Below are 11,759 nucleotides of genomic sequence, written 5' to 3' on the forward strand. Positions count from 1 at the left end.
ATCAGAGTTACTGAGAAAGAAAGAGGCAGAGATATCTTCCATATGCTTGTTGTTGCCACAGATGGCTACAACAACCAGCACTGGGTCAGGCTGAGTCCAGGAGCCAGGAGCTTCATCCAGGTCCCCCACATGAGTGTAGAGGCCCAAACACTTGGGCTATCTTTTACTGCTTTCCTCAGGTACACTAGTAGGGATCTGGATCAGAAGTATAGCAGCTGGGACTTGAACCAGTGCCCATATGAGATGCCAGCATCACGGGTGGTGACTATCTGTTGTGCCACAACGCCAGCCGTGGTCCACCAGTGGCAGAGAGTGTAGACTCCCCATCCCCACCCACATAGACACGGCAGGTCCCGAGTGTTGCTACCACTGCTTGGCTTGGAAGAACTGCCTGCCCCACCCCAAGCTTATCTGTCCCTCTGCCTTCCCCCCACTACATTTTCCTAAGGAAACTACATTTTCCTAAGGAAACAGCACACATAACTCACAAGTCTGCTCCTCTGTCTCTGCTGACCCTCTTCCTCCCCTTAGTTCTAGTCTCAATGTAGGGGTTGTATCTTCATCCATACTTTCAACCCCCATTTCTGATCCCATGCTCCACCTTCTCTTTCAGGTGGTTCCGGGATCCAGTGAAAAGAGATAAGGCACCAGCTCACTTAGACTAAGGGTTCCCACTGCAATTTTTGACCATCCCTTTAGCCCAGAAACTGCTCTTCATTCCAACCTTAAGAACCCTGAATAACTAGAACAAAGAGACTCTCATCAATGCTTCTGAATTTATAGGCCATCCCACGGCCAGCGCCGCGGCTCACTAGGCTAATCCTCCACCTTGCGGCGCCGACACACCAGGTTCTAGTCCCGGTCGGGGCGCCGGATTCTGTCCCGGTTGCCCCTCTTCCAGGCCAGCTCTCTGCTGTGGCCAGGGAGTGCAGTGGAGGATGGCCCAAGTGTTTGGGCCCTGCACCCCATGGGAGACCAGGATGAGTACCTGGCTCCTGCCATCGGATCAGTGTGGTGTGCCGGCCACAGCACGCCAGCCGCGCCAGCCATTGGAGGGTGAACCAACGGCAAAGGAAGACCTTTCTCTCTGTCTCTCTCTCTCACTGTCCACTCTGCCTGTCAAAAAAAAATTAAAAAAAAATTATAGGCCATCCCACAATGTTTCCTGCAGTCCCCTCCACCCCAACAGGCAGTGCCTCTGCAGCATCGCTGTCCAAGCCTGTGGGGGCATCACTAATTTGAAGGATGTTGCCCTCCTTCCAAGTCTGTTATCTTCTATCCTCCCTCAGTGTCCAAGGAGACCTGCCTCCCATTCTCTATGGTGCTTGCTGGTGCTGGGAACACACCACCATTCATAGCATTGCCTTAGTCAAGTCGCTTACTGCTGGTTTGCCTGCATGGTCAGCCCAGGAACTAACTGTAATACCAATCATCCCTATAATCCAGGAGCTCCCACTCTGCTGACACATGGGGTCACATTGTGAGAGCTCTTTTTTTTTTTTTTTGACAGGCAGAGTGGACAGTGAGAGAGAGAGACAGAAAGGTCTTCCTTTGCCGTTGGCTCACCCTCCAATGGCCGCTGCGGCCGGCGTGCTGCGGCCGGCGCACCACACTGATCCGATGGCAGGAGCCAGGTACTTCTGGTCTCCCATGGGGTGCAGGGCCCAAGTACTTGGGCCATCCTGCACTGTACTCCCTGGCCACAGCAGAGAGCTGGCCTGGAAGAGGGGCAACCGGGACAGAATCCGGCGCCCCGACAAGGACTAGAACCTGGTGTGCCGGTGCCGCAAGGCGGAGGATTAGCCTAGTGAGCCGCGGCGCTGGCCAGAGAGCTCTTTCTTTTGGAGGGAGACCAATGATCTAAGCATGAGCAGTTGAACTAACTTCTGCTGCTCAGCCACCTAGGGCCTGCCTGATGCTATCAGGTATGTGGGTTTGACATGCTCTGCATGTGTTGTACCAGACAAAGCCTGACTGGCTCACCCTATCAGGACAGAGACTTTTTTGGCTTTGTAGTTGCCACCAGACTTCCCAGCACTGTGGACCATACCTCATTGTTTGGCAACTTCCTCTAGAGCCAGTAGTGTCTTTGGAGCCAGCAGTCCCTCTGGATGGTGGGAGTTTGGGTTTTCTGTCTCCCTTCCAACCCCCCTCCCTCCCTACCCCTTCCAATTCCAGTGCTTAGGAACAGGGACAGTTAGCACCATTCCTGTCCATGCTTTGGGTCAGTAACTTTGGAGCCACCTTGCCAGAGCATGGCTGTTGCAAGGGGAGGGGTCAGCAACATTGCTATGTGTGGACTCACTTCCAGTGCTCCTCACATTCCAGGCATCTGTGGCCCTCCTGCCCTATACACACACACACACACACACACACACACACCATACTTTGTAGTGGATGGCACCCATGTCTATGCCCTTGTGCTTGCTTCCCAGCAGTGCAACTGGGGTTTATCTAGATAGCAGATACCTACACTTAGAAGATCCATGACTTTGGTGAAACAAAATGTGTTAGGAGACTTCTTTCCACATTCCATCCTAGCACTTGGAGCCTGTGTGGCCATATCAGAGTGCTGCAGTTGCAAACTCCAGCACCTGCCCTTTGTATGGACACCTGTCTTGTTCGATTTTCATTGAGAGCACCTGGAACCTATTTCTGTAGCACATAAGTGGTGCAGCCGGAGGAATCAACACCTTTCCTGTGGTTGAAGGCCCTTTTGCTCTGTCTTCATATCAGTAACCCTGGGGCGCAGAGAGGGCCAGGACTCAGGCAGTGCATTTTTCTGGGACCACTGCCATAACCTCTGATAGGCAGCCCTAATGGACCTTCTTACCACCAAGGCACCTGGGGCCAGGTGGGCCCTGGGCTTGTGGGTGATGCCATGGAGGCCAGCACTGTAACTGCTCTGACTGGAAATACTTATGGTCTGATACATAGCACCTGGGCCCACCTGGGCAAAACACAAGGGGGTTCTGTGATCATACACTTGCAACAGGAAACTGGGGTGGGATCTCTCTCTGCCTTGCAAATTTAAAAAAGTTAAACTATAGCTTCCCTTTCAGTAAAAATGCCAGGGTTCCAGGCAGCCAGTGTTAGATGTCCCTTTTGACTTTGGTGAAACCAGCATTGTTGACTAAGTGCTTGGGTTTGGGAGCAGCTGTGCTCTGTGTGTTCTGTGGGTACAGTCAGCAGCTGCTGGAGTACTCCCCTGTGCTTGGCTTCATAGTAGATACCAAAGCATTTCTTTTTTCCCTATCATTCCCTTTAAAATTTATCCTGCACTCTTCTTAGAGAAGCCAGAGGCCCCAAAGCTTATTGTGTGTGTGTGATGTGCATGTGTGTATGTTTTAAGTGTGTGTATGCTGGAAGGCATGGGGCAGGCGAGCCTAATGAGCACTGCAGTGGATGTGAAGGCCCCCGTGTGGACTGTACGGGACCTCTGCGTAGATCACCGGCCGCACCCTCCCTGACTTCACGTGGTTGCCTGAGGACCCAACTCTGCACAGCGTCTTCACTGTTAGAGCCTGGAGGACTCGCCCTGCTGCCCACCAGCACTCCCTGTTCCTTAGACTTTCCCAGCCCTGTTATCAGTAAAACCATGTTCTTGTTCTGCCTCTGCTCCTCTTTCTTTGCTTTGTGACTCACCGTGGATTAAGAGTCCACATGGGCTAGTGGTGATGCGTCAGGCCAGGCTGTGCCAGTTTGCAGTGAGAATAGCATGAGTAAGTAGCTTTCTGTTATGATTGCACAGGCTGACTCCGGAAGTCTCTGTGTTTGAGCGTCAAGAAGGAGGAGCCAGGCGTAAGTGAGTCCCAGAGGGGGAATGACCAGGGACCCCCTCCTCCCGCTCGCCTCTTCCCTCTGCGTTTCTCTCCCAGCACTGTGGCATCACTGAAGGCTAGGTTCTATCTGTCCTGTGTTAAGATGCTCTGCTTTTTAATTTTAGTGGTTTATAAAACTGCTCAAATGTCCTCTGTAGGTACATTTTTCTTTATACTAAAGCCAGACATGCTCATGCATTCCTGATTCTCCCAGAGCAGATGGGCTTGGTATCTAGCTCCATGTATCTAATGTGACCAAGAAAGGAAGAGCTCATGTCTGCATTGTCATTACTGCAAAATTAAATTTAAATTTAATTTAAAATTTAAAATTTAAATTTAAAATGCAACTTGCTTGATATGAAAATAGAGCCAAAAATATCCCATGATTGAGCAATATTCTATGAAATACAATATTCTGTTCTGTTTAATTGGGAACCCAGGCAGATGTCCTTGAACTCTTCCTCTTGCACTTTCACCAGGTTCTGACCACAGGGAAATAAGAGATATGATCCTCTGTCCTGTAAAACTGTACAGGTCTTGGCAAGATTGAAATTAGAGCACTGAGTATTAACAGATATCTGGCATAGGATGAAAACTGAGGTACACATCAGGTAAGAAAGGGGTAGTACCTGAAGATGATTCTCTGGAATGAGTCTAACCAGTAACTGAAGGGTTTGCAGCTTGCAGATCCCAAATAGGATGCGTGATTTTTTTTTTTTTTTACTTAAAGATTCTACCTTACCAAACAGCACTAAAATATTATAAACATTTGGGCTTAATTGCATTGAATTCTGCTGTTCATGTAAGTCAACAAAATATTTCCTGTATCATTTAAGTTATCATTTGTTTATCTTGACTTTTCACTTCTTGATTCCGTCCAAACACAAAACAGAGAAATATGTAAGAGGTCTATAAATGAAACTGATTTCATTCACCATGAAATTCAGAACCAAAAAACTGCTTTGTAGCTGAAAGTGTTCAGACAAACTATTTTCATTTTATAGGTGAAACTTCTGGGAGGATAAGACTGAAGAACTCCTAATTACCCAATTGTCCGTTTTAGTTTAAGTAAGTATAATTGCATATTATGGGAATTATTCTGAGTGAAAGAGAGAGGCAGACTTTCTGAACACCTCCATGACCGTAATGCTGCTATGATGATCTCAACTATCTTACTGGTAGAGACACCTACTTTTCCATCACTAATATTAGCAGAGAATAGTATTTAATATTGCCTTTACTTTGTGTGGCTAAATCTCTACTTCCCTTTGTTAAAGTGGACAACATGTAATTGGGTCTGCAGTGTGTGAATTGTTGGATGCTGAATGACTCTTGTAGGTTTCCAGGATCTTATTAATAAGTTGTAGGTTTCTAGGGAGGATCTGAGTTACATCCTGAACTAAATGATGATGTACTTTGAGGAAATGAGGTCGTCTGTCAAATAAGGATACTGATACTTATCTATCTCAAGGGATTTTGTGAAGCATTAAATAAATCAATGAGCAGACATTTATATGCATGTGTATGTTTTCAATATTTGTATTTACTTAAACAGAATTCTAAAGAATGTACAGTAAAATTGTTTGTGATGTATTTTCCTTAACCAGTTCTGAGTTCCTCTCTTAAGCTGACTTAAATGAACAAACACATATATGTATTAGGTGTGTGAAAACTCCAAATACTGCTTCTCACAGAACCTTGTTCAAAGCCTCCCACCTCCCCCTTTGCATCAGTCCTTAAATCAATAAACTTGAGGATGCCTGGGTTTTTGTACACATTTATTCAATCCGCAAAATTTATCAACCTCCACCAGATGCCAGCTACTGTTCTTCTGTTTGCTTTACAGTTTATATTTAGGTAATAGATCAATGACAGAACAAGTAGTAAAAAATAAGTGATTAAATTAACCAGCACATCAAGGAGGTGCTACAGAAAACTTCATCCCTGGTTCCATCACCTCCCTTTCTGATCTCCCCCAAACCCCAAGACTTAGCCACTCCTCTCTGAATCCCTCCTCCTACAGATGAGAATCTCTGCATCATTCAAGCCTGTAAAGGAGGAGAAAAAGGAATCAAAGGGTCGATCAATTATCTGGGAAGCTCTCGTCATGTGACCGGGCACACACATGTCAGAGTCGTGGAGCTTGTAGACTCTCTGGACCGCAGAGGTCATGGGTGCCCGTGACCGTGGAGGTTACTGTGGCTGCAGACATTGAGGTCACCTTCACCATGGACAGAGGCAGTCACAGACCGAAGAGATCGCAATCCCTCCAACCCGGAGGGCGCACTCATTCCAGACCAAGAGTGTCCCAGTCAGTACAGACGATGGTCACGTCCCTCAGACCAGAGAGGTTGATGGCTCCAGTGTGTGATGTTCATGTCCCTCAGTTGGAGGAGATCACATCGCCGCAGACTAAAGTGTCTGAATCACCGCAAATTGTGCTGGCCGCAATGCTGCCCACTGTGGTGGTCGCATCGCTGCATATTGTGGTTGGTGCATTGATGCAGATCGTGGCCTCACAGCATAGAGTCATGCATTGCTGCACACTGTCGTGGTCGCAATGAGCAGATTGTCGTGTTGCATTGCTGCAAGCTGGTGGTCGCTGTGCAGCAGGTTTTGGGGTGCACTGCTGCATGTTGTAGGGGCCGCATCGCTGCACGTTGTGGAGGTCGCCGTCCCTACAGTGATTGGTTGCTGAGTCGAGGTCGCCGTCCCTACAGTGATTGGTTGCTGAGTCTATTGGAGGCCACTTCGGGTGGAATTGTCTCCTCATTTCAACTTCAGATCTCTCTCGTCCGATACCTCTCTCCTTTAGGACACTTGGAACAGTCTCAGTCTGGATTCCCGGAACAGAACCCTACACCGCTGTGCTTGAAATGTTCTTCACGATGTTGTCTACCTTAGGCAGAACTATCCCATTTTACAGTTCACAATGGACTCACTTTGGACAGTCTTTCAAGAAATTTATCTGTTAATATTCAGTTTCTCAGTTTTCTTTGAAGGTCTTAATTTTATTTTATATTTTTCATTTTTATTGAATTTTATGAATTTCCATTGTAACTAATTATTTTTAGTTTTCATTTTAGTTTTAAATTTTAATAAATTTTTAGTTTTTATTTTATTTTAAATTTCACTTCTTAGTTTTTATTTTGTTAAAAGTTTTAAGTAATGGTTTTTAATTTTAATCATATTTTATCTTAACTTTTTTAATTTTAAGATTTCATTTCATTTGTTTCAAATTTTATTTTTAAATTTTTAAATTTTTGATTTACTTTTTAAAATTTTGTTCCCTTAAAGAAAAACCATCTCATGTATTTAATTTTATTAGTTTCATTGTAATTCATAACTTTTAGTTTTTATTTTATTTTCAAATTTTAATTTCAGATTTAGTTTTTAATTTTAAATTTAATTTTTAGTTTGTTAAAAGTATTGTTGTTTTTAATTTTAATCATATTTTATCTTTAGCTTTTTAAATTTCATGTTTCAAATTTTTATTTTTAAGTGTTTTTATTTTATTAGTTTTAAAGTTTATTTACAGAAAACCTATCACATGTATTTCATTTATATTTTATTCATATATTTTTCATTTTTCTTTAATTTTTGTAATGACATACTTCAATAAAATTTATAATCCGTTTATTTTCATCTAATTCTTAAAATTTTTTTAAGATTTATTTAATTATTTGAAAGGCAGAGTTGCAGAAGATAGAAGTGGAGAGAGAGAGAGAGAGAGAGAATGGGGGTGGGGGGTGGACCTGAAGCCTTGCCACTGTACGCCTCATCTTTCTGGGACTGCTTGAGGATGCATGGGTTTTTGTAAACATTTTTTCAATCAGCAAAATTTATCAACCTCCACCAAATGCCAGCTACTGTTCTTCTGTAAGCTTTACAGGTTATATTTAGGTAATAGATCAGTGACAGAACAGGTAAATGTTCCAAGAAGTGATTGAATTAACTAGCGCATCAGGGAGGTGCTACAGAAAACTAGACACCAGGGACCGGAGTTCAGGTGCTGGAAGGTGAGGGAGGTCGCCATTTGACAGTGATCACCAGGGGCGGTGCTGTTACACAGTAGGCCAAGCCTCTGACAGTGATTCCAGTCCTGGCTGCTCTTCTGATCCAGCTCACTGGCCTGAGAAAGCAGCAGAGGATGGCTCCAATCCTTGATCCTCTGGACCGGCCTGGAAGACTTGGAAGAAGCTCCTGGCTTGGAGATACAGAAAGGTATCCGCTCCCCAACTGGCCACTACAGCCAGAGCACCGATCTGATGGCAGGAGCCAGGTGCTTCTCCTGGTCTCCTATGCGGGTTCAGGGCCCAAGCACTTGGGCCATCCTCCACTGCACTCCCTGGCCACAGCAGAGAGCTGGCCTGGAAGAGGGGCAACCGGGACAGAATCCGGTGCCCTAGCCGGGACTAGAACCCGGCGCCCCTATGGGGTGCCGGTGCCGCAGGCGTTGGATTCATCTACTGCGCCGCAGCGCCGGCCCTTCACTGACACTTGTAGGGGAATTTTTTTACTTTGAAGCCGCCAACAAGGAACCGGCAGCTGTACTGCCGGCATTATGGCGTAGCAGGTTAAGTCACCGCCTGCTCCTAACCCGCAGGAGCCGCTTATTAGGAAGAGGAAGGCCGTGCGTGCATTTGCGTCAGGCGTGGAAGTTGATTGGTCAGCTGAAGTAGGAGCGGGTGGGGGGGGCCCGGCTGTGTGCGCAGGCGCGGATCTTCAACAGGCCTCTAGAGGCGCATGCACGTCTTCGGTGGTTGGAGATCTTGGCCTTAAAGCTCGTTAAGTTGACAGAGCGGTCGGTAGCTTACATTAGTGTTTGCTGTCCCGTCGTCCTGACGAGTTCTTCTCCAAGTGAAGCTTCCCGGAGTTTCCTGGGATTCGGCAAGATAAGCCCGAAAGTTTCAGTTCGCTCTCCCTTAGCCCGCCCGCGTGTGGTTTCGCCTCTGTAGGCTGTGGAAATATTTTTGTTTTCTGAAGAAAATTTGTATGTGATAAGTGAACAAGGTGTTGCTGGTTTAAAATAAGCAACAGAGTGGTCGTTTTGTGACTGGGTAGGTGAAGTAATAGGCGGTTATTTCTGTCGGAAGAAAGATCAGTTAATCGCATTTAGTTTTATCAAGGCTACACATTTTGGTAATCCTGGCCTTCTAAATAGCCCTTAGTTTGCTCCGGCCCTGATTGGTTAAATCTGTGTCTGGTTTTGAGGAAGGAGCCAATCAGACGGAGCCAGCTAATGTTTATAAAGAGCAGACATCGGGAAGCTGCTTTGGCAGCTCCTCCCTTGGAGCCCCCCTCGTGACTGCTGTGGCAAGGGGTTTCTCACCTTCAGAAATCTCACTTTGCTCACTGCCCTGTCCACGTGGAAATTCTTTGACGTGAGGTAAGAACCGAGACTCCCACAGCATTTCAGGAAGGGTTCAGAGTAATTTATTAATATTATTCTCAATGAACTTAAATTACTCTTCCTGGGCCTTTGCAGTTAAAATTGTTTTCACATTGTCACAGGATGACGGTGTAGTAAGAAACTGTCTAAATCAGCTAGGGATCTTTAGCAACAGAAACTGACCCTACCTACTGTAAAGGGGAATTTTCCTGGGTGGATATGGGCAACCATAAAACTGATGGAAGAGCAGAAGTGGGCCTCAAGGAAGGTGGGGCAGCTCAGCAGATCCAGGTGGTCAGTGTCAGAGTGCGGTCTCTAAATGGGTGCTGGTGCTAGAATCAGTGTGCTTCCCCCATTTTCTGTTAGTGGTCCCCTCCTTTAAGAGAATACCATGTTTTTTCCCCCACTCATCCAATTCTTCCTCACATATTTATCTAGTGCAAGGGACCCTCTTAGATGCTAGGGTCACAGTAGAGAAGCAAGCAGACATCCCTGCCAGCATGGTACTTCCATTCTAGTGAGGAGAGGCTGGTAATGGCTCACCAGAAACAGTGAATGAAATCTGTTCATAAAGATGGAAATGCATGTTATGGATGATAAACAAAGGAGGGAAATGGAGATGGTGCTGCAGGGTTAAATTGAGCATCCAGAAAGGGTCGACCTTAGGAGGTGGTGTTTGTTTGAAGACCTGGCAGAGGTTGATGTTTGCGTGGGAGTGACTTTCCTGGTAGGGGGGCTGGTGCTGACTTGCGTTTTACAAGGTTCCCTCTGACTGCTCTGTTGAAAATACACTAAAGGCCACGTAAAGCAGAATCCAGGCCAGCCATGAGAAGGTGTCTGCAGTCATCCACGTGGGAGGTGATTTGGGCTTGGGGAGAGTGATCCCAGTGCAGGGGAAGAGAAATGATTGGGTTCAGATTTTTTTTTTTTTTCAAGAAAGAACTGAGAAGATTAGGTAGTAGTTTGGGTTTGAGGCTGAAACGAAGAGATGGATTCCAGATTTTCTGGCCTGAATAACTCTGAAGATGGAAAAGGCTACAGGAAACAGCAGGTTTTAGTAGAGACTGAGAGCTTGGTTTGGGTGTGTTAAGGGTGACACCAAGTAGAGGTGTCAGGAGTAGGCAGGTGGACATGCTGGTTAGGCATGTAGGGAGAGTCTTGTACTGTGAATATCATTCGGGAGACATCAGTAGATGCCTGATATTTAAAGCCACAAGATTGGCTGAGATCAACATGAGAGTGAGTTTGAAGAAAAGAAAAGAGACATGAAGCTGTGACTTGAGGAGAGAAACTAGAGAAAGGGAGATTGGAATGAGTGACCTAATTAATTAATCAAAATTGCATCTTGTGGTCTTCCCTGTGTCTAGGAATGGGAGTACCATGTTTAACTGGCTCACAACACTAGTGGGCAGTGGTGCAGGTGGTTCCCCAAGTCATTATCGGAAGGAATGGACCTTGTAGAGGCATCAAAACATGTGACTGCCTCACCTCTCTTTCCACACCTCTCTTTTCTTTTTAATATTCATTTACCTATTTCACTGAAGTATATGAAAGTAAATTCCTTATGGGATACCAAGGCACACTGATCTGGATTGTATAAAGTTACTGGGTTCTTGAGCAGATACAGACTGTTCTATTTCTTAATACTAATAAACTCAAACATCCCCAGTGCACATTAAACTCCAAACACTTGGTTACCAAATTGTATAATATATCGAAGACATTTTAGGGAAGGATAGTGTCTTACTTATCTCCAAGTCTCTAATACCAAACATGGAATCACCATAGGTTAAGTGTTCAGTATCTGTTTATAATAAATCAATTCATGAATCATTTGGGAAGTTGATGCATTTATTTCCTTTCTGTTTTAGAGCAATATCTTTATCAAAACCTTTATCTTCAAGATAAAAACCAGATAAAACTATTTTTTAAAGATTTTATTTACTTATTGGACAGGTAGAGTTACAAACACTGAGAGAGAGAGAGAGAGAGACAAAGGTCTTCCTTCTGTTGGTTCACTTCCCAAATGGCCGTAACAGCCAGAGCTGTGCCGATCCGAGGCCAGGAGCCAGGTGCTTCTTCCTGGTCTCCCATGCGGGTGCACGGACCCAAGCACTTGGGCCATCTTCTACTGCTATCCCAGTCCATAGCAGAGAGCTGAGGTGGAAGAGGAGCAACCAGGACTAGAACTGGTGCCCATATGGGATGCCGGTGCAGCATGTGGAGGATTAACCAAGTGCAACACGGCGCCAGCCCCAGATAAAACTATCTTAAATAAGAAAATAAATGTATTAGTCTTCATGAATTTACATGTGAGAATGACTTCAGGCATGACTGATTCCAAGTATCAAGCCACAGATTCATGTTTATGTCTCACTTTTGACAGTGCTTTGTTCTTTTTTTTGTTTGTTGTTGTTTGTTTGTTTTTGATAGGCAGAGTGGACAGTGAGAGAGAGAGACAGAGAGAAAGGTCTTCCTTTTGCCGTTGGTTCACCCTCCAATGGCCGCTGCAGCTGGCGCGCTGTGGCCGGCACACTGCGCTGATC

At 45.5% G+C, this 11,759-nt stretch overlaps 1 protein-coding gene across 20 annotated transcripts in view; it reads left to right on the forward strand.

Moving 5' to 3' along the window:
* Nucleotides 1-11,759, forward strand: part of LOC138844174 (uncharacterized) — a 411,900-nt gene that overhangs the window by 5,884 nt on the left and 394,257 nt on the right. For 15 of the 20 annotated variants that reach the window (XM_070051340.1, XM_070051345.1, XM_070051341.1 and 12 more), the window contains exons 2-3: nt 4,301-4,432; nt 4,826-4,889. The gene's annotated coding sequence lies outside the window, so the exon portion shown is untranslated. Of the gene's footprint in view, nt 1-613; nt 2,035-4,300; nt 4,433-4,825; nt 4,890-5,844; nt 6,818-11,759 lie in introns of those variants that run through there. The other 5 variants (XM_070051322.1, XM_070051339.1, XM_070051374.1 and 2 more) reach the window with 4 other exon arrangements.

The sequence above is a fragment of the Oryctolagus cuniculus genome, chromosome 1 (assembly GCF_964237555.1).
Source record: "Oryctolagus cuniculus chromosome 1, mOryCun1.1, whole genome shotgun sequence".
Lineage (NCBI taxonomy): Eukaryota > Metazoa > Chordata > Mammalia > Lagomorpha > Leporidae > Oryctolagus > Oryctolagus cuniculus.